The following is a 24327-nucleotide window of genomic DNA, read 5'->3' as shown; positions in this document are numbered from 1 at the left end:
CCACGGCTACAAAAATACGAGGAATACTCTGTCCCACATCCCCGACATTCTGCGCCTCCTATGCATTTTATATATTATGCCTACCACCCTAGTTCTACGGACAATCTCTCCTAAGGTGTTCCTCACCACATGTCCAACACTCCAACCGTCCAGTACCATTACCTCTATGCTTCTTATGTGATCCATGTCCCTGTCTAGCTTAATTGAACCTCTTTTGTGGTGCCGCATTTTATTTCCCCTCTTACTCTTGATAAGGTTCATTCTTACGCTTTGACTATTCATAGAAATGCTTAAATTTCCCAATAACTTCGTCAAGTGATTGAGGCTCATCATACTCAATCTGATCTCTAAATTCTAATGGAAAATCCACTCACAAATCGTTGAAATTTATCATTTTCATCTTTATGGTACAGTACATACCTCGATAGATCTAAAAACTTGGTCATGTACTCCTCATCTGTCATTTACCCCATCTTTAGCTCGTAGAATTCTTTGGCCTTACTGTTGTAGTACCATTCTGACAAGTATTTCTTCCTGAAAAGCCTCTTGAAATCATGCCAACTCAAGTCATCCATCCTTATGTCTCTAACCCGCTTCATGTCTTCCCACCAAATCTCTACCTTACCTTTCAAGTTGAAGATAGCGATTCTCAACTTCATGTTATCTATGTACTCATTCAACTCAAAGAATTTGTTCATCTGAAGTATCCAAGCCTATAAATCATCCATCTTCTTCAAATCTCCATCAAAATTAGGTGGATTTTCTTTCTTAAATTCATCTAGAAATTATCTACTATCACTCCTCCTGTAAGGATGATAACGATGACGATCATGATTCCTATCAGAACCATAATTAGAATAGTAACTCTACTCATCACTCCTCATGTTTGAAGTGTCCAAAATCCCACCATCTCTCACCTTATTAGCTCTATCCGACTAGTTTCTACCAAGAGACCTACTGTCATATGCCCCATTAGTTATGTCCTCCTATCCATGGCTAATCTGAAGTGGCCCTTTTTGCAGTAGTTCTAGCAAACTTTGAAGGACTATTTCATTAAACTCTTCTCATTTCTGTTGTGCCTATAGGATCCTATCATTGTCTACCTTACAACTCATTATCCCTTCCTTCAAGCTTCTCAATGTATCCACTAAATCAGAAGTGTTCCCACCATGCTGCTCATTTGATTCATAGGGAGAATCTTTGTAGTCTACAATATTGTTACCCATTTGATCTCTTTCCTGCAAAGCATACTATGTCAGCTAAGCCAAATCACATTAAATCAACGTACCTTATCATAGCTCGCGGAGGATACCTTGTCTACAAGATCATCAAGTCAACATGATACATGTATAACATAATCATAAAAGAATATAATACATATAAAAATAAGTGCATCAACACATAAGCATCATTCTAGCTAGAGTCTAGTCATCAATTCATGAACATATCAATTACACATACAATGATTACATGCATGAAAACAAAACCAATTCCACCACTGTACACTTTACCACATGAAAATTTCAACATGCATAATCAATGTGCAATCAACCACACATACGCATGAACACATATAATCAAGCATAACCAAAAAATACTTGAAACTAAGCTTACAAGAACGATACATGAAACCAAGCATATAGGAATATAACCAAACATATGAGAATGTAAACTATCATGTACAAATTATACATGTACACGACATATAACAACATGTAACCAATCATACACTCATGAAGATACATCTCACAACAACAACATGAACTTCCACATGGCAACATTAATACAACCATGATCAACATTATGCAAATGCAACAAACACATGGAACACAAGCGTAAGAGACACACATGCAAACTACATGCATGCATGACCAACACACAACCCATCCAGTCTGAGGGGTGAACCATGCTCTGATACCACTCTGTCACACCCTCCTCCCACATCTACCCATGTAACCGACCACCCAGGGTAAACATGCAACAAGAGTCTACTATGATTATATTCAACCTCCTATGTGACCTTAAGGAAATGGAATTGACGGAAACACATAATGCAAACTTTCCACATCATCGATGGGACTCCTACGAATCATCCCAACACTTGAGCCACCTTTTCCTTGGGTCCCACTGATGTTTTTTATCACTTTACCTCTCGAAGGTCTCATGACATAGGCTTGCCAATGTATAGGAGGCTTTGGTAGCTCTCATGCTATAGCCATGGCAGTGTCTAGGGACTATTTTATCAAGTTCTATGGCAATTTCTCCGAGAGTTAAGCCACTTTTTCAGGCCCCGAGCAGAGGTCACTGCCCAGAATGGAATGACATCTTCAAAAAAGTAAAATAATAGGGAAACAACGATGCAAAATCATTTGGTTGAACAAGCCCTTGATCAGACCCCTACTAGCCATGACAAGCCTTTCGCCAAACATATCACAAATATGTACTCTACAGGTGTCAACAATCAGATTTAAGCACAAGGATCTTATACTTATCTGGGAATCACTAAGAACCATTGTTCCCTCATGTCAATTTTTTCATTATCATCTATTAGGTCATAGATACATTGTCCATTCATTTACAAGTGAAAACATTAGGAGAGCCATACATAGGTTATAACACCCATTTTCAAGAACTTGAATTATTAGGTAATAGGTGCAAAGACATATGCTAGTAGGTGATAAACATGATTACGTTAATGTTTATATTTTATTAATAAAGTTATTAATGTTGTGATCTTGAATTTAGAAAATTCATAGACTAACCCCAGAAAAGAGAATGAAACTTGCCAGAATTTGAGAGGGATCATATTCATCATGGTTTTTCCTAAAGTGGAATATATATAGAAATATATATATGTGTGTGTGTGTGTGTGTGTGTGTGTGTGTGTAACAGATGGGAGATAAAGACCGCAAATAGAAGTGTTGCAAGTGGAAAATAAGGCTTTTAGCTCTAAGGAAAAGCATGGAAAAAGCCTAGGTTGAGGGGAAACAGAACTGTTGAAGGTAGGACGCTACCAGGAAAAATTTGTGAACATGATAATGATAAATAAGCATTATCAAGGCAGAGTAGAGGTTACTCATGCTTGGCAAGTTGTCATAGTTCGGAGGGAATCAAAGGATTCATGGTTGGGAGGTCTGGTGCAGTCAGCCATTGATATCTGAGTTCATGAATATTGGTCAGAAAATTCCTAATAGTTGCAAAGACATATGCTAGTAGGTGATAAACATGATTATGTGAATGTTTATATTTTATTAATAAAGTTATTAATGTTGTGATCTTGAATTCGGAAAATTCATGGACTGACCCCAGAAAAGAGAATGAAAATTGCCAAAATCTGAGAGGGATCATATTCATCATGATTTTTCCTAAGCGGAATATATATTTATGTGTGTGTGTGTGTGTGTTAACTAGTGGGAGATAAAGACTGCGAATAAAAGCATTGCAAGTGGAAAATAAGGCTTTTAGCTTTAAGGAAAAACGCGGAAAAACCCTAGGTTGAGGGGAAACAAAACCGTTGAAGGCAGGACGCTGCCAAGAAAAATCTGTGAACATGATAATGATAAATAAGCATTATCAAGGCAGAGTAGATGTTACTCATGCCTAGAGAGTTGTCATAGCTCGGGGTGGGGGATAAGAGGATTCATGGTTGGGAGGTTTGGTGTAGTCAGCCATTGATTTCTGAGTTCAAGAATATTGGTAAAAAATAATCCTAACTATGCTTGAATGATCTTATATTAGATGTATGCTACATTTTATCTGATGAAGGTTAAGGGTTAGTTATTTTCTGTAGGCATTGTTCCTAATCTATATAGAGTTGCATGTTGATTATATTAGTTATGAGTTAGCAGTCAATTATCTTCTGTAGATGAATACTCTTTATTAATTGTAGAATTGCATGTTAATTATAATGGATGCAAATTGATCATTTTTACCAGTTGCTGAGGTGTACATTATTTTATAACTTATGCATGATGTTAGTTACCTATCTTTGAATGATATTTCTTATCAGCTACAGTGTTTCATGTTATATTATAGTAGATGTATTTTAAAAATGTGATTAATTTTCCTTAGACGATGTTAAATCGTCTTCGTTGTAGAGTTATTTAAAATGAGGGTGGTATACACAACGGTGAGTGTATGCTTCCATATTGATGAAGTAAGAGTTTGTAAATTAAAGGGTTCTCATGCAACGTGTAGTATGAGTATGTTAAAAAATATGGTCACACATAGGGGTCGGGTATAGTTAAGGAAAGTAAAATTGAGTAATATATCTAGGGTATGGGTATATCTGTCATACTTCACATGAAAGTTCATATATCGTCAAGCGAGGAAAATATTTCATTTTTGAGCCTGTAGGTACTCCTGACAGTGACCATGAACCTCATGTGGGGATTTCTATCTAAGAAATGTGGGTTAAACTCATCCGTTGCAGGTCCCATCGAGTAAATAAATTTATAACTCTAGTTGAAAACTGTAATCAGGAGAATGGAATATTATGTAAAAATAAGTTAAATTACTCATACGGAAAGACTATAATGGCTGCTACTGTATTGTAGGAGAGTCTTAGGGACCTATGGATAACCATTAGTAAACGTAGGTTATGGTAAAATTAGACAACTCAAATAATCAATATATTGTGACTATAATAACCATAGAGAAATATAGTTTGTATAACTGATAGAGTTATCTCAAACACAAACTACACCAGAAACCAAAAAAATGATAGGATGCGATCTTCGTTGATTTCATATAGTGACTACATTTACATTCGAATGAAATATTGTACATGCAAATCATAAAACTTCTACATTAAACTGGAAATTTTGAAAGCTACAAATGAACCAATTTAAATATCACAAACCAAGGGAGAAAAATCCATTTTTTTATGTCCAGTAAGATTATGTACAACATTCGATCATTCTAAGTGAATTGTAAATTTAAAAAAAAATTAAAAAAAATTAAGGGACAGACCGAAAACAATCTCGACGCCCTTTAAAAGTTTTATACACACGTCTTAGCTATAGAATCATCCATCTAGAACAACAGAAACATAAAAAAGACCATAGCGAGAGCGACATTCAAGCAAATCTGGAAGCTTGGGAGCCTAATCGACTTCTTTAGGTCGCAGCCACTCTGATATCTGTAGATCCAAAAATAGAAGAAATGGAATTAATATCACAAGAAGCAGAATCTAGTTTAAGGAAAGCCACCAGCCTGTTCAGTAAACAACCATCACTAGTTAGATGATGAAAAATTGCACACTCATGCTTCAAATTTTCCAGGTTGGGTGTACTTGTGATAATAACAAATATTCGCGTCAGTAATGTACCAAAAAGGAAACTAGTTATCGATTAAATCATATCAACCCTATATAAAAAAAGAGACCACCGATATAAGGGTTACTTGTGAAATCATGCAAACTAAGCTCCGCTATGCAGTCCTGCGTGGAAAGAAAATGTTAAAATAGTTAGTATGGTAGAAAAGGGGCATTTATACAAAAAAAGAATGAAAACCCCAAAATAATAGGTTTGCACTGCCCAAGAAAGGACTCACAGAAGTTTTGAGAAGCGCCATTTTTAGATGGAGGCCAGATGTCGAGGATGTCAGTGTATTCCTCTGTCAAAAGAAAGAAAACTAAAAGACGTTAGTCAGAAATAGAGGAAACCTATACAAACAAAAAAAATATCCAGAGATGATAGTAGTAGTGAGATTCGAAGTGTTACCAACATCGCTTGGGTAGCTGTCGACCAAGCCATCGCGTACAGACCTTTACCTATCTTGCTTGGGGTAGCTGTCCACGGAGCCGTTCAAGGTCAGACCTTCTCCATGTTAATGCCAAGCATAGATGAAAGAGGTGCAGGTGTTCATTCTCTAAGTAGAGAAGGATATCTTCACAGTAGTAGGAAAAATAAAACCTTCCCTTCCACTTCGATTCTATGGGCACAAGAGGAAATGACAAATTCGATGGGAAAGGTTAGGTAAACATGGTAGTGATGGTGAGGCTATCCTGAGTCGTAGATCGACCATAAAAAATATAGAGCATCGCAACCCTCATCAATCCACGCAAGGTTTGAAATGTGTGTCAAGTGATGGATGGACACCGTACGCTCTTACTACAGGAAGGGACAGTAATGAGTAGCATGGTGATCGCATGGGTATAGCTGGATTCGTAGATATGGGTTAGATTCACCTAATTGTTGTACACCAAGGAAAAATGCCAAGTGTCCTTACCATTACATCGAGGAAGTTAATGTAAGGTGGTAGCATAAAGTAGCAGCCATCAAGCATAGATTTTAACGCTCATTATCGAATTGGCAACATTAATGTGTTCAAATATCATATCTAAGGGGAGCACACCTCATTAAATTAAATAGGTAACCTTGAGAGTGGGGACATAGGATTAGAAATTAGAATAGTGTGGTTACAAAGTATATGTGTATGACTTGAACACCTCCTTAACCTAGGATCGATTAACATGCGAATATGATCCCCTCTTGAGCATTATCCTAGGTACTATGGATATACATTATTGTTATAACTATTATCATACCATAGACTTGTACATGTGGTAAAAAGACACTAGTACATTAAAAAAAAAATTAAATAAAATAAATAAATAAATAAATAAATAAATAAATAAATAAATAAAAATTATTGTGCAAATTGATTTCATTCCAAATGGTATCAAAGCATGGTTCTACTTTGAGCCTGTATAGGGGCATCTATGTAAACAAACTGTGAAGAAAATAATCCTTGTCATTGATGCGTATGTTAAACTTACTATGCTAAAAGTTTTTTTAAATCAAATCTAAATGGTGGTGTAAGTGAGGAGATCTGAAATTCAACTGCTATGGAAGGATCTCTGCTGCCAATTACTGGAAATGAGGGATTGTATGTGGATTTGGGGGAAGTCAGTAGTGTTGTTGCCATAAGATCTCAACTCATAGAAATGGTAAGAACACTACAATTGGAGTTAGCTCCACTTCATAGAAGTAACGAAAAGTTGTTGAAAGCGAGTCAAGATCAGGAGAAGCTAATTCGAGAATGGACAGAAAAGTCTAGTCATAAAAGTATAAATAAAGAATGTACACGAAAGATAGGATTTGATAAGTCAAGAAGTGGGGAAGATACCGATCCTGAATTATCAAGGGCATATAAGAAATGAAGGAAGGCTGAGTTACAAGGAGAATTTAGAAAAATAAAACAACCAGTGTTTTACAGTGAGAAAGAGGAGGATGCAGAGGAATGGCTGTTGAATATGAAAAAGTATTTTTAAGTATACGAATATGAAAGCAACTTGAAGGTGTGATTGGCAATTTACCAATTGCATGGTAAAGCCACTATGTGGTGGGAGGAACGTAAGAGCATCCAAGCGTTGGAAGAAAAAAAAGTATCATGGCAAGAATTTCAGTAGCAATTCAAGGCTAGATTCCTAAGTGAGAGGTATTATGATGACAAGGCTAAAGAATTTCATGAGCTGAAATTGGGGAAACTAACTATGGATGAATTTGTAAACAAATTCACCAATTTATTGCGTTATGTGCCTTATTTGAAGGAATAGAAAGTTAAAATTCAGTGTTTCCCGAATAGTTTTCCGATCTCTTACAAGGAGAGAATTGAGTTTGATAACCCAAAGACCATGGATGAAGTAATCAGAAAAGCGAGGTTGTGTCACCAACAGTTCAAGATTAAAAATGAAGGTGTCAAACTTTGGAAGATAAAGGATGGTGGAAAAACTAGTGGAGGGATGAAGAAGAAAAAACCACTTTATTTGAGGAATTTTAGTAGAGATCATCGAAAGAAGAAAGGGATTAGAGAAAAGACACCCTTGCCAGCTTAATCTCACACGGGTTCAAGAGTAACTGAACAGCACAACAAAAAGTATGACACCGCCAAGGAATCACTAAGGTGTTGGGGATGTGGGGGACCTCATATGATGAGAGACTATCCACATAGCTCGCGGTTGATACATAACATATAGATAGTTCGGAAGGCCACTACAGTAAATGATGTTACAAGGAGCATGCCAAGGATCAATGCCGCCTTGGAAAATCGGCAAGTTGAACATCAAGCTACTATGCTAGAAATAGAAGGTAAAATATCAAACCAGATTGTGTCTGTTTTAATAGATCCGGGAGATACCTTAAGCTATATTATCCCCCAAACTGTAGAAATATGCAATCTGAAAACATAAAAATTCAGAAATGCATGTCTAGTACAGCTAGCCATGGGGATTAAAAGAAAAATAACTCAATATGTGAAGCAGTGCCCTGTTGATTTTAATGGTTATTTCTCGGCAGTAGAATTGAATCTTCTTCCACTTGGGTCATATGACATATTAGTAGGAATGGATTGGTTATAAACAACAAGCTGCTATTATAAATTGTCTGGAGAAAATAGTGACATGTGTAGGCACTGATGGGGTCTTGATGGTCATTAAGGGAAAAGAAAAATCGGTAATGGTTAGACAAATTTTCGCCTTATAGTTGAAAAGAAGCGCTAGGAAAGGTTGTCAACTTTATTTGGCACAAGTGGAGGACAACCCTAAGCTCTTTGAACAAGAAAAGTTGCAAACGATTCCAGTCATCAAGGAATTCTTAGATGTTTTTCCAGAAGAAATTCTAGGATTACCCCCATCTAGGGATATAGATTTCACAATAAATCTATTACCCGGGGTTGTCCCGGTGACTAGGACTCCATATTGCATAAGAACTCGAGAATTATTAGAGTTAAGAATGCAATTACAAGATTTATCACACAAGGGATATATCATACCCAACATTTCCGCTTGGGGGGCACCGATTCTTTTTGTGAAAAAGAAAGACGGTACATACAAAATGTGTATAGACTACTGCTAGTTGAACAAATTAATAGTAAAAACCAGATACCCCATACCAAGAATAGATGATTTATTTGATCAAGTCAGAGGAGCCTTAGTTTTTTCAAAGATTGACCTTCAAATGGGTATCATCAATTGCGAATTAAAGAGGAAGATATATAGAAGAAGAATTTTAAAACATGCTATGGAAACTATGAGTTCGTGGTATTACCCTCTGGTCTCACCAATGCTTCTGTGACATTCATGTGTCTCATGAACAACGTGTTGCACCGATATCTGGATCACTTTGTATTGGTTTTTATAGATGACATCTTCGTATACTCCAAGAACTAAGAGCATCATCAAGAACATTTAAGGATGGTACTGCAGACCTTAAGGGAAAATAAATTGTACCCAAAAGGCAGCAAGTGCGAATTTTTCCAAACCAAAATACAGTACTTGGGGAAATCAGTTTTTAGATCACTGGACATCACCATCAATAACGTCATTCCTCAGGTCTGGGATTCCAATAATTCGGCGCATGCCATTATGTCTCAGAGTCCGCAAATGCAAGCTGGCCTCAATACTTGTAAGAATGTAAAATCGGAGACATGCGATGAATTAATAATAAAGTCGTGTCGGACTGCAGTACCGCGTAATGAAGCCCTAGTTCCGCCAAAGACTTTCGTCGCCCCACCAGTATCACCATTCCTGGTGTCAGTGAAAGCAATTGCTGCTTGAACGAAAAAATTGCGAAGGTTGGTCTTATAAATGATAATGAGGTCATGATCGACTCTTCGTTAATCACGGCGTCTTCTGCAACAAGTGGGTGGAGCGCCACTCATTCTTCTTCAAATGCAGTTGATTGCTGTTATATCTTCGACACTCATGATGATTATGAGCTGTTGGGAAATAGTGGTGTGGAAGATTACGGGAGCTTCCATCATCATGAGAAGGTAATCCATCAGTCATGGGCTCCACAACCTCCACTTAATTCTGCTTTGGATTCCCAAATTAGTTCGGCAATAATCACATGGGCAGATGACCAATCTGACCACTCAGTCTGAGGATAATGGAAATAGTCGTCTAAATTTGAGATATGACATATATTTGGGTGCCCCACCGTATACTAATATGAATGGCAGGCAGGACTGTATCGATATTGACACAGTAAGTGGGATTACTGCTCAAGCAGATTGTTCGAGAATTCCCTGTGAAGATTCGAACACATCAAAACCCTTCTACATTATTGAGAAGATTATCTGGTAGAATGTTCGATGATGAAATAGGTGCAGCTGGGCAACTTCAAACATTATGGGCAGAGGAAGGCTATCAAATGCACGATATGCATATGTTCTCCGCCTCCGCTTTGGATTTCGATAACATCGAGTTTTAGTTAAGCAAAGCAATACATTGTGTCTCGTTCTCATTTGTCTTCTGTACAATGCTCTTTTTCAGTCTTGTAAATTGCAATCCTTTCATTGATTCTTTCGACTGGAGTTTGATTGAAATGAACTGATAAATATAGATTTGTAATTAATATAGAATTCTGATATATCTCCCAATGAGAAGAATTGGGCAAATTTTCCATTATGACAAACTGTGATATATTCACAATGAGAATGTGAAATTTTCCATTATTACAAAGTGTTTATTATGATTTAAGATTTTAATATAATTTAACAACACTTTTAGAAGCTAATTTAATTCTAAACGAGTATGCACCGTACAAATTGGTTCCAAAGTATAAGCAATTAAAATTTTGTACTTCCATAAAATAATTTTTACAAAGCTCTTATATGTTGACAATTATAAAATTCTTTTAGATGATTTGGAATTTATTTCGTTAAACATACTGACATGAACCATTAAAATAGCACCCTCGATATCGTATTATCTGTCCACTCTCATAAATAGTTTATACATTAAATTATCACAATCACATTAATAAAATGGGGTTGATAAACACCTATATCCATATATCAATTATATTTATTATTATTTATTTTTAAATATTAATCTTATTAATATTTATAAAAATAAAAAATTTATTTATTATTATTTATACAGTATATATTATCATTCATATCATTATTTTTATTTAACATTATTAATTAATATAAATATAAATTATTAAAAATATAAATATTAATATTAATAACTAATAATTAAAATAATATTAATATTAATATTAAAAATTATTAATAAACCTAAATAATTATTAGTACTATAAATCAAAGAAATTAATAAACTCAACATATTAATATTATAAACCCAAAGAATTGGTAAACCCAAGAGATTAATATTATAAGTCTTAATATTACATATTATAAATCCAAGAGATTAATATTATAAACCCAAGGGATTAATATTATAAATCCATATGATTAATATTTTAGCCCTAATATTACAAATTGTAAATCCAAGATATTAATATGACAAATTTAAAACACAAGGGATTAATAAAACCAAGGGATAAATATTAAAAAACCTACGGATTAATATTGAAAACCCAAGATATTAATATTATAATCCCAAGGGATTAATAAGACCAGGGAATTTGTATTATAAACGTAATGGATTATAACTCCCACACACTTAAACTCACATCCATGTGCTTGTGCTTCAGTTGTTCAAAGATGAATAGGAGATGTGAATGTGATCATTCGCAAAATGTTGATTGCCCTTATTCCGCGACATCCGAGGGAATGGTAGAAAACACATGGGAATGAGGTTGGGCGCTATACCTGAACCACTTCCCTTCTCTAAGGGGATGGTGAAATACCTGATACCACCCACCCTTCCACTCCAACAATATGTGTAGAATGTTTTGTTGTAGTCATTAAGCTCAGTTGAAGTTCGAGCATTAAACTCCCTGGAAGGTATCCCACTATTTTCTATCTTTTTTGGGATGGTTCATAAATTTCCACCAACTGTTATGTTTCCTGCCATCTATCTTCATCCGACTAGGGGATCTCAACAGTAGAAACTTTGTATGCAGTTTCACAAAGCTCGTTATTTTTCTCATCCACAACAGTAATGCAATTTGAGTAGCGTCTTACGTATGGGGCCAAAATTTCAACAAATTTTCGTGATTAAATTATATTTAAATGCTCAACATTCTCTTCCTCATTTTTAGAATATACCAATATATCATCAATGAACAAAATAACGAACTTATCCAAATACAGATGCAACACACTATTCATCAAGCACATAGATGTATCTTGAGAATTAGTCAAACCGAATGGAACTACAAAAAAATCATAATGCCCATATTGATCTGAAAAATCATCTTGTAAATGTCCTCCTCTTTGATGCGTACCTGGTGATATACGAATTGCAAATCAATCTTCGATAACATTGCTACTCCTTTCAACTAATCGAACAAGTCATCAATTCTCGGTAATAGATACCTATTCTTGATAGTCACTTTGTTCAACAGTGTATAGTCAATGCACAATCTGAGAGTACCATATTTCTTCTTCACAAATAATATAGAGCCCCAAGGTGATACACTTGGCCTAATGTATCCCATGTCCAACATTTCCTATAACTGCAACTTCAACTCAACCAACTTTTGTGTGCTCATCAAGTAAGGTTCTTTCGATGCTGGAGCCACCCCTCGCACTAACTCAATAGAAAATTCTACCTCCTTGTGAGGTGTCAACTCTAAGATGTCCTTAGGAAGTACATCCTTGAAATTTTGTAGAACTGGGTACCTGCTCAACACATCTCCATCCTCAACTTCCTTACCTTTGTCACTAGAAATGTGCACTGCAAATAACATACACCCTTTCCTGCATAAGTGTCACTATCCTAAGTTATGTGCCTTTCTTCTTGCCCTATAAGACTCTTGATTCCCCATTGTCTTCAACACACTCAATGGCTTTGTCATAACAATCCACTTTGGCACTATGAAGATACACCCAATCCACTCTCAACAATATACTGTATCATCCCAAAAGTAATACATTCAGATGTGTTGTAATAGGCATAACATTCAAGTCAAATGCACAAGATCTTACCGAATGATGAACTCGCTTATTTGTACCTATAGCTAACTGAACTAACCAAGATTCTGCATGCAATTCCTTACTCAAACCACACTTATCCACCAATTTAGGACTAACATAGCTATGATTAGATCTAGGGTCAATGAAAATATAAATAACTTGATCACAAAGCTTAGAATACATATCAATGAGAGATGCCTGGTGCTCTTCATGCGTGTTTTCCACATCTACAAAAATACGAGCAATACTCTGCCGCACATCCCCAATAGTCTGTGCCTCCTATGCATTGTATATATTAGGCCTACCACCCTGGTTATGCAGACAATCTTTTCTAAGGTGTTCCTCACCACATGTCCAACACTCCAACCATCCAGTACCATTACCTCTATGCTTCTTATGTGATCCATGTCCCTGTCTAGCTGCATTGAACCTCTTTTGTGGTGCCACATTTTCTTTCCCCTCTGCATTCTTGATAAGGTTCATTCTTACGCTTTGACTATTCATAGAAATGCTTCAATTTCCCAATAACCTCATCAAGTGACTGAGGCTCATCATACTCGATATGATATTTAAATTCTAATGGAAATCCACTCAAAAATCATTGAAATTTAGCGTTCTCATCTTTATGATACGATGCATACCTCAATAGATCCAAAAACTTGGTCATGTACTCCTCATCTGTCACTGACCCCATCTTTAGCTCATAGAATTCTTTGGCCTTACTGTCATAGTACCATTCTGACAAGTATTTCTTCCTGAAAAGCCTCTTGAACTTATGCCAACTAATGTCATCGATCCTTATGTCTCTAACCTGCTTCATGGCTTCCCACCAAATGCCTTCTTTACCTTTCAAGTTGAAGATAGAGATTATCGACTTCATGTTATCTATGTATTCATGCAACTCAAAGAATTTGTTCATCCGAAGTAATCAACCCTATGCATATTCCATCTTATTCAAATCTCCATCAAAAGTAGGTGGCTTTGCTTTCTTAAATTCATCTAGAAAGTATCTCCTATCACTCATCTTGTAAGGATGATAATGATGACGATCATGATTCCTATCAGAACCAGAACAAGAATACTAACTCTACTCATCACCCCTCCTATCTAGAGTGTCCAACAAACAACCATCTCTCACCTTTTTAGCTCTATCCAACCAGTTTCTACCAGGAGACCTACTGCCATATGCCCAATTAGTTATGTCCTCCTATCCATGGCTAATAATAAGTGGCCCTTTTTGCTACAATTCTAGCAAAAATTGAAGGAGTATTTCATTAAACTCTACTCATTTCTATTGTGCCTATACGATCCTTTCATTATCTACCTTACAACTCATTATCTATTCCTCCAAGCTTCTCAATGTGTCCACCAAATCAGAAGTGCTCCCATCATTCTGCTCATCTGATTCGTAGGGAGAGTCTTTCCAATCTACCATATTGCTAGCCATTTGATATCTTTCTTGAAAAGCATACTATGTCAACTAAGCCAAATCACATTAAATCAACATACCTTATCATAGCTCGAGGAGGGTACCTTGTCTGCAAGATCATCAAGTCAACATGATATATGTATAACGTAATCACATATAAAAATAAGTGCATCAACACATAAGCATCATTCTAGCTAGAGTCTAGTCATCAATTCATGAACATATCAATTACACATACCATGACTACATGCATGAAAACAAAACCCATTACACCATTGTACACTTGACCACATGAAAATTTCAACATTCATAATCAATGTGTAATCAGCCACACATACACATGAACACATATAATCAAGCATAACGAATGATACTTGAAACCAAGCTTACAAGAACAATACATGAAACCAAGCATACAAGGATATAACCAAACATACGAGAATGTAACCAATCATGTAGACATTATACATGTACATAACATATAACAACATGTAACCAATCATACACTCATGAAAATGCATCCCACAACAACAACATGAACTTCCACATGGCGACATTACGACAACCATGATCAGCATTATGCAAATGCAACAAGCACATGGAACACAAGCGTAAGAGACACATATCCAAACTACATGCATGCATGACCAACACACAGCCCATTCAGTCTGAGGGGTGAACCATGCTTTGATACCACTATGTAACACCCTCCTCCCACATCTACCCAAGTAACCGACCAATCGGGGTAAACATGCAACGAGAGTCTACTATGATTATATTCAACCTCCTATGTGACTTTAACGAAATGGAATCGACAGAAACACATAATACAAACTTTCCACATTAGCAACGGGACCCCTACGAATCATCCCAACACTTGAGCCATCTTTCCCCTAGGTCCCACAGAAGTTTTTGATCACTTGACCTCTTGAAGTTCTCATGACATAGGCCTGCCAATGTATAGGAGGCTTCGGTCGCTCTCATTCTATAGGGATGGCAGCATTTAGGGACTATTTTATCCAGTTATGTGCCAGTGTCTCTGGGAGTTAAGGCACCTTTTTAGGCCCTGAGCCGAGGTCACTACCCAGAATGGAATGACATCTTTAGAAAAGTAAAATAATAGGGAAACAACGATGAAAAATCAATTGGTTGAACAAGCCTTGATCAGACCCCTACTAGCCATGACAGGCCTTTCATCAAACATATCAGAAATATGTAATCTACAGGCGCTAACAATCATAATTAAGCACAGGGATCTTATACTTACCTGAGAATCAATATGGACCATTGTCCTGTCATGTCAATTTTTTCATTATCATCTATTAGGTCATAGATACATTGTCCATTCATTTACAAGTAAAAACATTATGAGAGCCATACATAGCTTGTAACACCTCCCATTTTTAAGAACTTGAATTATTATGTAATAGCTGCAAAGACATATGCTAGTAGGTGATAAACATGATTATGTGAATGTTTATGTTTTATTAATAAAGTTATTAATGTTGTGATCTCGAATTCAGAAAATTCATGGACTGACCCCAGAAAAGAGAATGAAACTTGCCAAAATCTGAGATATATCATATTCGTCATGATTTTTCCTAAAGCGAAATATATATAGATATAATATATGTATATGTATATGTATATGTATATGTATATATATATATATGTGTGTGTGTGTGTGTGTGTGTGTTAACCGGTGGGAGATAAAGATCAGGAATGAGTGTGCTACAAGTGGAAAAGAGAGCTTTTAGCTTTAAGGAAAAACATGGAAAAAACCTAGGTTGAGGGGAAACAGAACCCCTAAAGGTAGGACACTGCCAAGAAAGATTGTGAACATGATAATGATAAATAAGCATTATCAAGGCAGAGTAGAGGTTACTCATGCCTAGAAAGTTGTCATAGCTCAGGGGGAATCAGAGGACCCATGGTTGGGAGGTCTAGTGCAGTCAGATATTGATATCCAAGTTCAAGAATATTGGTTAGAAAATTTCTAACAGTGCTTGAATGATGTTATATTAGATGTATGCTACATTTTATGGGATGAAGGTTAAGGGTTAGTTATTTTCTGTAGGCATTGTTCCTAATCTATATAGAGTTTCATGTTGATTATATTAGTTATGAGTTAGCCATCAATTATCTTCCGTAGATGAATACTCTTTATTAATTGTAGAATTGCATGTTAATTATAATGGATGCAAACCGATGATTTCCTAACCTTCGTGGATGATTAAGTTTACCAGTTGCTGACGTGTACATTATTTTATAGCTTATGCATGATGTTGGTTACTTATCTATGAATGATATTTCTTATCAGTTACAGGATTGCATGTTTATTATAGTAGATGTATTTTAAAAGTGTGATTAATTTTCCTTGGACGATGCTAATTTGCTTTCGTTGCAAAGGTATTTAAGTTGTGGGCGGTATACCGAACGGTGAGTGTATGCTTCCATATTGATGAAGTAAGAGTCCGTATATTAAAGGGTTCTCATGCAACCTAGAGTATGAGTATGTTAACAAATATGGTCACACATAGGGGTCGGGTATAGTTAAGGAAATTAAAATTGAATAATATATCTGGTGTATGTGTATACCTGTCACACTTCACATGAATGTTCATATACTGTGAAGTGAGGAAATTAGTTTATTTTTGAGACTCCAGCTACTCCTGACAGAGACCATGACCATCAGGTGGGGATTTCTATCTAAGAAATGTGGGTTAAACATAAGGGCTCATTTGTTGTAGGTCCCAGCGAGTAAATAAGTTTATAACTCGAGTTGATAACTGTAATAAGGAGAATGGAATATTATGTAAAATTAAGTTAATTTACTCCTACAAAAAGACTACAACGACTACTACTGTATTGCAGGAGATTCTTAGGGACCTATGGATAACCATTAGTAGATGTAGGTTATGGTAAAGTTAGACAACTCAAATAATTGATATATTGTGACTATAATAACCACAGAGAGATATAGTTTGTATAACTAATAGAGTTATCTCGAATACAAATTACACCAAAAACTAGAAAATGATAGGATGCGACCTTCCTTGATTTCGTACAGTGGCTACATTTACATTCGAATGAAATATTGTACATGGAAGTGATAAAAATTCTACATTAAACTGGAAATTTTGAAAGCTACAAATGAACCAATTTAAATATCACAAACAAAGGGAGAAAAACCCATTTTTTTATGTCTAGAAAGATAATGTACAACATTTGATCATTCTGAGTGAATTGTAAATTTAAAATAAAATAAAAAAATTCAAGGATGGATCGAAAACAATCTCGACGCCCTTTATAAGTTTTATACACATGTCCTAGCTATAGAATTGTTGGCTTATTGGGCCCTAACCCAGGTTCGGAAGAGTTATTAGCCAAACAAATCCCGCAACTACTAGCCCTTTCGGCAATAGCCCGCAGAGCACGGACTGAGGTCTCACCCGAGGTAGTAGGGGAGGGTGCTGGAACCAGGTTTTTGCACCCTTAGGATGTCTTGATGTGGTCTGGAGGGGTCTCAAACTGTTCTATGGCCTCACGCCACTCTGTACTACTATTGGATTTCTACATAGATCCGGGCAAGTGTACTTTCTTATTAAGGAAATTATTATAGATCTGATCTTCTAGTTACAGTCTTTAAGCAAACATTTAACCATAAAACCCAGTGCGCGCAGTCATAATTATTTAAAGATATAAAATCATATAATAGATGCATAAACCAAAACACAATATATCCACGATATGTCAGAAAACAACTTATCTTTATTAATATCTTCCTTCAATACAACCAGATCCGCCCTACGCACTTAGCTGCAAGGGTCCGTGCACACAACTATGGACTCTACCAGGGCTCTACACATAGAGCTATAGATCCTCTATCTATCTACCACCACCCTTGACTCGGACTTACAGACGCAGAGAATATTTCCTTCACAAACCCATAATCATCAACATCCAAACAAGAATTTACTAAAGACTACCTTCTACCCTTAGAGCCTCGCTCTATTTATACATTCCCATGGTCCGTAGACCATGGGCAGGCCAACTCACTTCCTATTATTTTAGATTATTCTCAGGCGGACAACCCTTTTACTTGACTTGTTACAATTCGTGCTCCACACACTTCGCAGAGTCTTTACCATACATTCACCCAAAATTGTGGGCTTTGAGCCCCAAAATCATTACGCGGGCCCTCCGCTACCCAACAGGCCCCCAACACAATCAATGTGACTCATCCTGAGTCACTTGGATGGTGTAGCAATATTTGCATGGAGGTCATTTAGCCAATTCTGTGCTTCGCTTACCCTCGCAACAAAATCTTCCACCACCTGCTTTATCCATTCTATGTGATCCATCGATGCATCATTATCAAACGCCATTGCTTGCCTGGGTTCTGATGCTGCCTTCATGTGTGCTAACTTTCCCTCGATGTTGGTAGAGACTGCGAAGTCTTCATCAAGCCAAGGTTGCATGCGTTCTTTAAGTACTGCCTCCTTCTGCCAAGCGACGTCAACTTCTTCCTTGAGATCCTAGGCCTCCCTCATTTTGGCTAGTCGTTGTGTGATGGCGACCATTTGCACAGTCCCCCTGACTTTGTCATACGTCTGTTGTAACTCACGTGCTTCGGCTTCTACCTATTGTAGCGTTGGGTCGTCCTATAGGGATGTAAGCATAAGGAGGAACTGATCCAACAATCCCAAGCAATCTTGAACCGCGCACTTTATGACTTCAAATCTTGCTTGAATTTCACTGCAACACTGTTCGTGAACTTCTGAGGCTTTGGGTGGTTGTGTCTGCAACTGTATCTCCTCAATCTACAAATTTAACTCCCATTGAGCTTTCGCAGCCTCCTCCCGGGCCGTACAGAATCCTGCCATCATGTGATGAATCTTATCAATTATTGGAAGTTCTGCTGGGCAGCCAACTCTAGTACCTTGCTGCAAGCCTCTGCCACAGCCTGTTCCACTTCCTGGTTACAGATAGCCAAGTCATCACACTGTAAGTTTACCTACTCAAGATTTTCCTTATGCTCCACTAAGATTTGGAGGGCGCGGCCTTCCCCGACTTGCAGCTTAGCGGTTACCCCATCTGCAGTTGGTAGAGGGTTTCTCGAGGCATAGCGGTCAAATTCAGCTCCCAACTTCGCATATCCCCCTTGGCTTCAGCTAGGACAACACTTGCTAGCAACACTAAAGTTTTCATTGTGTGACTATGCACTATCTGCTCAGTTGTGATTATATCATCTACAAGGTTTGGTAACATCCCTTCTGAGGGTCGCAATTGTAATGCTTGCAACTGCGCTCTGAGCTCCCCCAACACAGTTTTCTGCTTCATCATCAGCTCCTCTAATGTGCCGACAGCGATATTGCACACTGGTTCGTTGTTGTCATGAAATTATTTCTTCAAGGCCTTTGCTATTTTTGACTTCTTGCGTGCATGTGGCGATTCCTTACTGCATGGCCTTTTGCCTTGGGGTGAGTTTGTGGTAAAGTTCGTGCATTCATGTGTCTTTTATTCCTTCAGCATGTCCTGTTCCGAGGACATTTCCTGATCCTTCGTGATTTCGTTGACAAGTACTTCCTGGGTCGCCTCTTGTAGTGAAGTGGCTTTTGTCCTTGATGTGTCCTTTCTGCTAGTTTAGTGAGTCGCAATTGGATTTCCTTCTTTCGCTGCTATGCTGTCATCCTTTCTATTGTGGCCATGTCTGGGGTGCACCATTCCAGAGGCCATGCTTCCAATACCTCGTAAATTGCATCATCCATTACAATGAAAGGGAGGTTGACCCATGTTCGATTTGGATCCTTCCACACCCGGATATATAGGTTGTGCATGTCTGATTTGAACTCGTCCATGCTTAGCAACCTATTGTAGACTATTGTGGACATCCGCGGTTTGCGAGTGATCCATGTCCGGATACTCGCTTCCATGAATATCCAAAATACCTTGATCTCCCAAACCCTTGTGGCATTCTTTGTAGCCTAGAGTGAAGTAAACAACACCACTTCAGGTAGGGTGTGCTCAATGCTGGGAAACTCGCTACCTTGCAGTAGTTATCCTGCAACTAGAAGGATTGATAGCAACAACCATGCATAATGGAAAGTCTTACATTTTTCCTGGGCTTCCTTACAATTTGTCATAACTTTGTTGCATAAGAACTGCACCCAGTTGAACTGAACTCCTTCTGCACACTACTACGCAAGTGCAATGACAGGGGCTAGTACATCATCTGCGTGGCATTTCCTCATGAGTTTGGTGGTTAGTAGCTGGGTGGTGACTCGCAACCCTCAGTCTTTGATGCTTGCTATTACATATCCCCGCTTCCGTTTTTCCAACTTATATTTAGCCTTCATTGTTTTTGCAAGACCCACATCGCTACTTGTTCTAGCTATGTCCGTGGGGTCGTTCCCTTTAATAGGCAGGTGAGTAATCCAATGTACTAAATTGGCTATGATAGGAATCGATTCCTCCAACTAGAGATACCCATCATGTACCAAACAGAGTAACTGTTGTATAGCAAAAATGGTGATGGCTGCGTGATGATAATGGGGTATCTATCTCAGATTAAGTAAGCCCGCCTTTTCCACACCCAGTAGCCATTTCTACGGTAGTGATTTGTCTGCGGCCGACTGGGGGAACTTGTTGTCGTCTGCCATATCCCAATATTCGAACTTGATATTTGATACTCGACCCAGTGGCAAACCACAAAACCTTATCTCATTTGGAAGAAGCGGGGTCTGGAGCGTACTCTTCGCAGCATCGAGGTCCTTCAGTATCTTGGCCATCCCATTTGAAGGAGGGAAATATGGGGGTAGTAACAGTATTTCAAACACATCCTCTTCTTCCTCATCCTGTGCTTCAATCTGAGCAACCAGGGCTTGCAAATCTTCTTCGTCCTCGTCGGGTTCGGTGGTGATTCCTTTTCCCTTTTCGACTACTGACAATTTACTGAATCTTGGCAATACCTTGACTAGCCCCATCGTCTGCTTGTCTTTTTAGGGTTGCGGCATGCGGGGAGACTTTGGAACCTTGGGGGCCGTAGCTGCTTCTACTGTGTCCTTCTAGGCCGGATGCAATTCTTCCATGAACCTTGCTCGCATCCAAACCATGGGACTCATGGGAGGCCTGTTGTTTTGTACCATCTCAAATCTCAAATCTCTCAATGTTGTGCAAGGTTTTCCATATGAACGCATATATTTGACTGGAACCCCTCCCTCCTATTTCAATTTATTCATATCTTCTTAGAGGCAGATCTTCCCGTATCTAGCTCGGGGTTTCTGTCTTAATGACCCACCGCCCGCTCCTTTTTGCCATAACCCGAACCTCTTGTCATGAATAGTGATGTCAACAGTCACCTCCCAGCCTTTCCATGCAGTAGCAGAGCACTTTCGGTGCGACCCCAAACTTGCAGATCGACTAGCCTTGCATGGAACCTTCTTTCTTCGTAGGCCTCCTACAGACTTGTTTATAGTCCTACACTTCCTTTCAACTACTTGGGGCATTAATACTGTGCATTCCATAGATAGTCAGGTGGTCACACCCCATGTGCAAGATTTCCCCGTCCTTGCTAGCCTGGGCTGCAGGCACCTTTCGCATGCCTTCATCTCCGTTATCCCATCTGGCACTGATGTAGATACCAAAGTGGCGTTATCCTTTAAAAGTTGGAGAACTTGTTGTTGATGCTTGATGTGATATTTCACTACTTGAATCCTTTTCTTCTTGAGATGTCCTTCTATATTGAGAGTTTGAGGAGTGGTAATTTCTTCCAATGCATTACAAGATATGGTTGGATTCATTTCTTAATGTTCTATGTGATCTTTCACTTCTTGAACATTTTTCTTCTTGATATGTCCTTCTATATTGATAGTTTGAGGAGTGGTAATTCCGGCCATTGCATTACAAGATATGGTCGGATTCATTTCTTCTTTCTTGATGTGGTCTTTCACTTCTTGAACCTTTTTCTTCTTGATATGTCTTTCTAACTTAAGAGTTTGAGTAGTAATTCTTTCCAATGCTTTACAAGATATGGTCAGATTCATTTCTTCTTTCTTCGGGGTTGGTTCCTGGTGTATATACTCTTCTTTTGACATTTATTTATCCTTTTCTTCCTCCTATCCACAATCAATGTAAAATAATTTCTTCTCAGCGAACTTATGACCTTTAGTGTATTTGTTATCACAATTGTAACAAAGCCCTTTTTCTCTTTTTTCTTCCAATTGTCGTGGTGTAACTCTTGTAGGTTGTGGAAGGCTATGAGAAAAAACACTTCCATATCTATAGTTGTGAGGGGTAGACTTTCTTGTTGCCATAATTTTTCTTTCTACTTCGTAACAAAGTCGTTTTGCTATTTTTTCTTCCAATTGTTGTGGTGTTGCTCTAAAGAAGGTGTTGCTCTTTGTATCCTCATAATGTGCTATCATTTCCTCCTTAAAAATTGACCACGTACCAAGTTGTTTACGAGAACAAAGTCATTTATACCATAAAAGTTGATCTGGCTCTAAATATGAAGATGCAATACATACCTTTTGTAATAGTGGTACACCATGTATATCAAAATATTGCTCCATTTGTAGTATCCAATTTACCGGATCCTTGCCATCAAACTTCCTCATACCACCTTTTCCTAATTTTCAGAGCTCAATCTTGAAAGGACTGTAGCTCTGTAATTTCAGATCTCCAAGTTCTGAAATTTCTTCTTGTGGTAGCTCTCTGTGTTGTCTTTCTAATCCTGCAAGTCTGATCAAGATTGGATTCTGCAAGGAAGTGTTATGTCAAATCTCCCACGATGACCTGATTATAGACTGGTTCAATAGAGCGCACTTGTATGAAGCTCCATGTGTCACTGTTGCAACCTTAGTACCTAAAACTGATATATAGAAAACTACAGGAAGTACTCTTTTTGAAACTTCTTATGAAATTTCCATATAATTCTCAGAGAGAAAGTTATGACAATTTTCCCAAGGTGACTGGTTTGGAATGTAATTCAGTAGTTTTCAAAAACTCTAACTTCCTCAAATTATATATCCAAAAATATAGTGAGAGAGAATCTAGAATTTGGAGCCGAGGTTTAGATAGATCGCTTCTCAAATGGGTTTTTTTTTTAGCTTCTAAAACTTCGTAGTGAAAGAGTGATAATGAGAATTCCATGATGACCTATTTTAGATGAAATTTTTAAGCTTGTGAAAAGTCTAACTTCCTCAGACCATATCTCTGAAAATAGCGAGAGACAAGATCTGAAATTCAGACCTGAGGTGTAGAGAGATGTTGTCTCAAATTGGTGTCTTTGTTAGCTTCTAAAACATCACAGAAAAAAGTTATAGAGAAAATGCCACGATGGCCTGTTTGGAGCAGTGAAACCCTAGAATCCAAAGCTCTGATATTAAATGTTATGAAACCAACTCACAAAAAGATAGAAAAGATAGATAAATGCCTTAGAAATAAGCCTCTTCAAGGGGGAAACCTCCTTTAAATTACACAAATGAACAATTCTTAGATGATACAAATGACAAGACCTCCTTTCTATATATAGGATTCTAAGGGGTCATAATATAATCAGCGCCGACATAACAATAATAGTGTAAGGGCACAATAATAACAATAATGGGCTTCTACAGGGCACAATAATAACAATATGGGGACTACATGGGCACAACAATATAATAAGGGGGTTCTACTAATAATAATAAGGGGTTACACTAGTAGTATAGTGAACTAACATATACTCAACATGACTGACTAATGGTGCGAGCGGCAAGAACGATGCTTGTGATAGATCGTTGAACAACCACGATGATGCCTGCGCAACAGTGCATATAACTTTGTATGTGGGTGCGACGGATGTTTACCTAGTGAATACAACTTGTACAGATGAAGCAGGACCTTTCACATGACCAAGACATGGCTGTAAGAGTGACATTATGACCAACATGCAAAAATATGTATGTTGAATAGTCAAGCAAAGGGGGTTGAAATACTCAATCGAGCTCATGGGGTGAGCCCATGTGCTTGCAAACGTCAAGTAAAAATCCAAGGGAGGCTTCGAAATTAGATGCAGGGCA

General features: G+C 37.6%; 1 long non-coding RNA gene across 2 annotated transcripts; it reads right to left on the bottom strand.

The window, feature by feature from the left end:
• Positions 1 to 4898: 4898 nt before the first annotated feature.
• LOC149247955 (uncharacterized) lies at positions 4899 to 5958 on the bottom strand. Of its 2 annotated transcripts, XR_016265682.1 has the most exons (4): positions 5724 to 5958; positions 5554 to 5616; positions 5404 to 5440; positions 4899 to 5140 (listed from the first exon to the last, which is right to left on the bottom strand). It is a non-coding gene; the product is annotated as an uncharacterized LOC149247955 (long non-coding RNA). The 2 variants fall into 2 exon arrangements; XR_016265681.1 differs by having other exon boundaries at positions 4899 to 5440.
• Between the last annotated feature and the right edge of the window lie 18369 nt (positions 5959 to 24327).

This window comes from Pinus tabuliformis, chromosome 7, assembly GCF_031772625.1.
Source record: "Pinus tabuliformis cultivar Carrire ecotype Pingquan chromosome 7, CPIR1, whole genome shotgun sequence".
In the NCBI taxonomy this organism is placed as follows: domain Eukaryota; kingdom Viridiplantae; phylum Streptophyta; class Pinopsida; order Pinales; family Pinaceae; genus Pinus; species Pinus tabuliformis.
The sequence above is the reverse complement of the archived record's forward strand: the minus strand, read 5'-3'. Positions and strand labels throughout refer to the sequence as shown.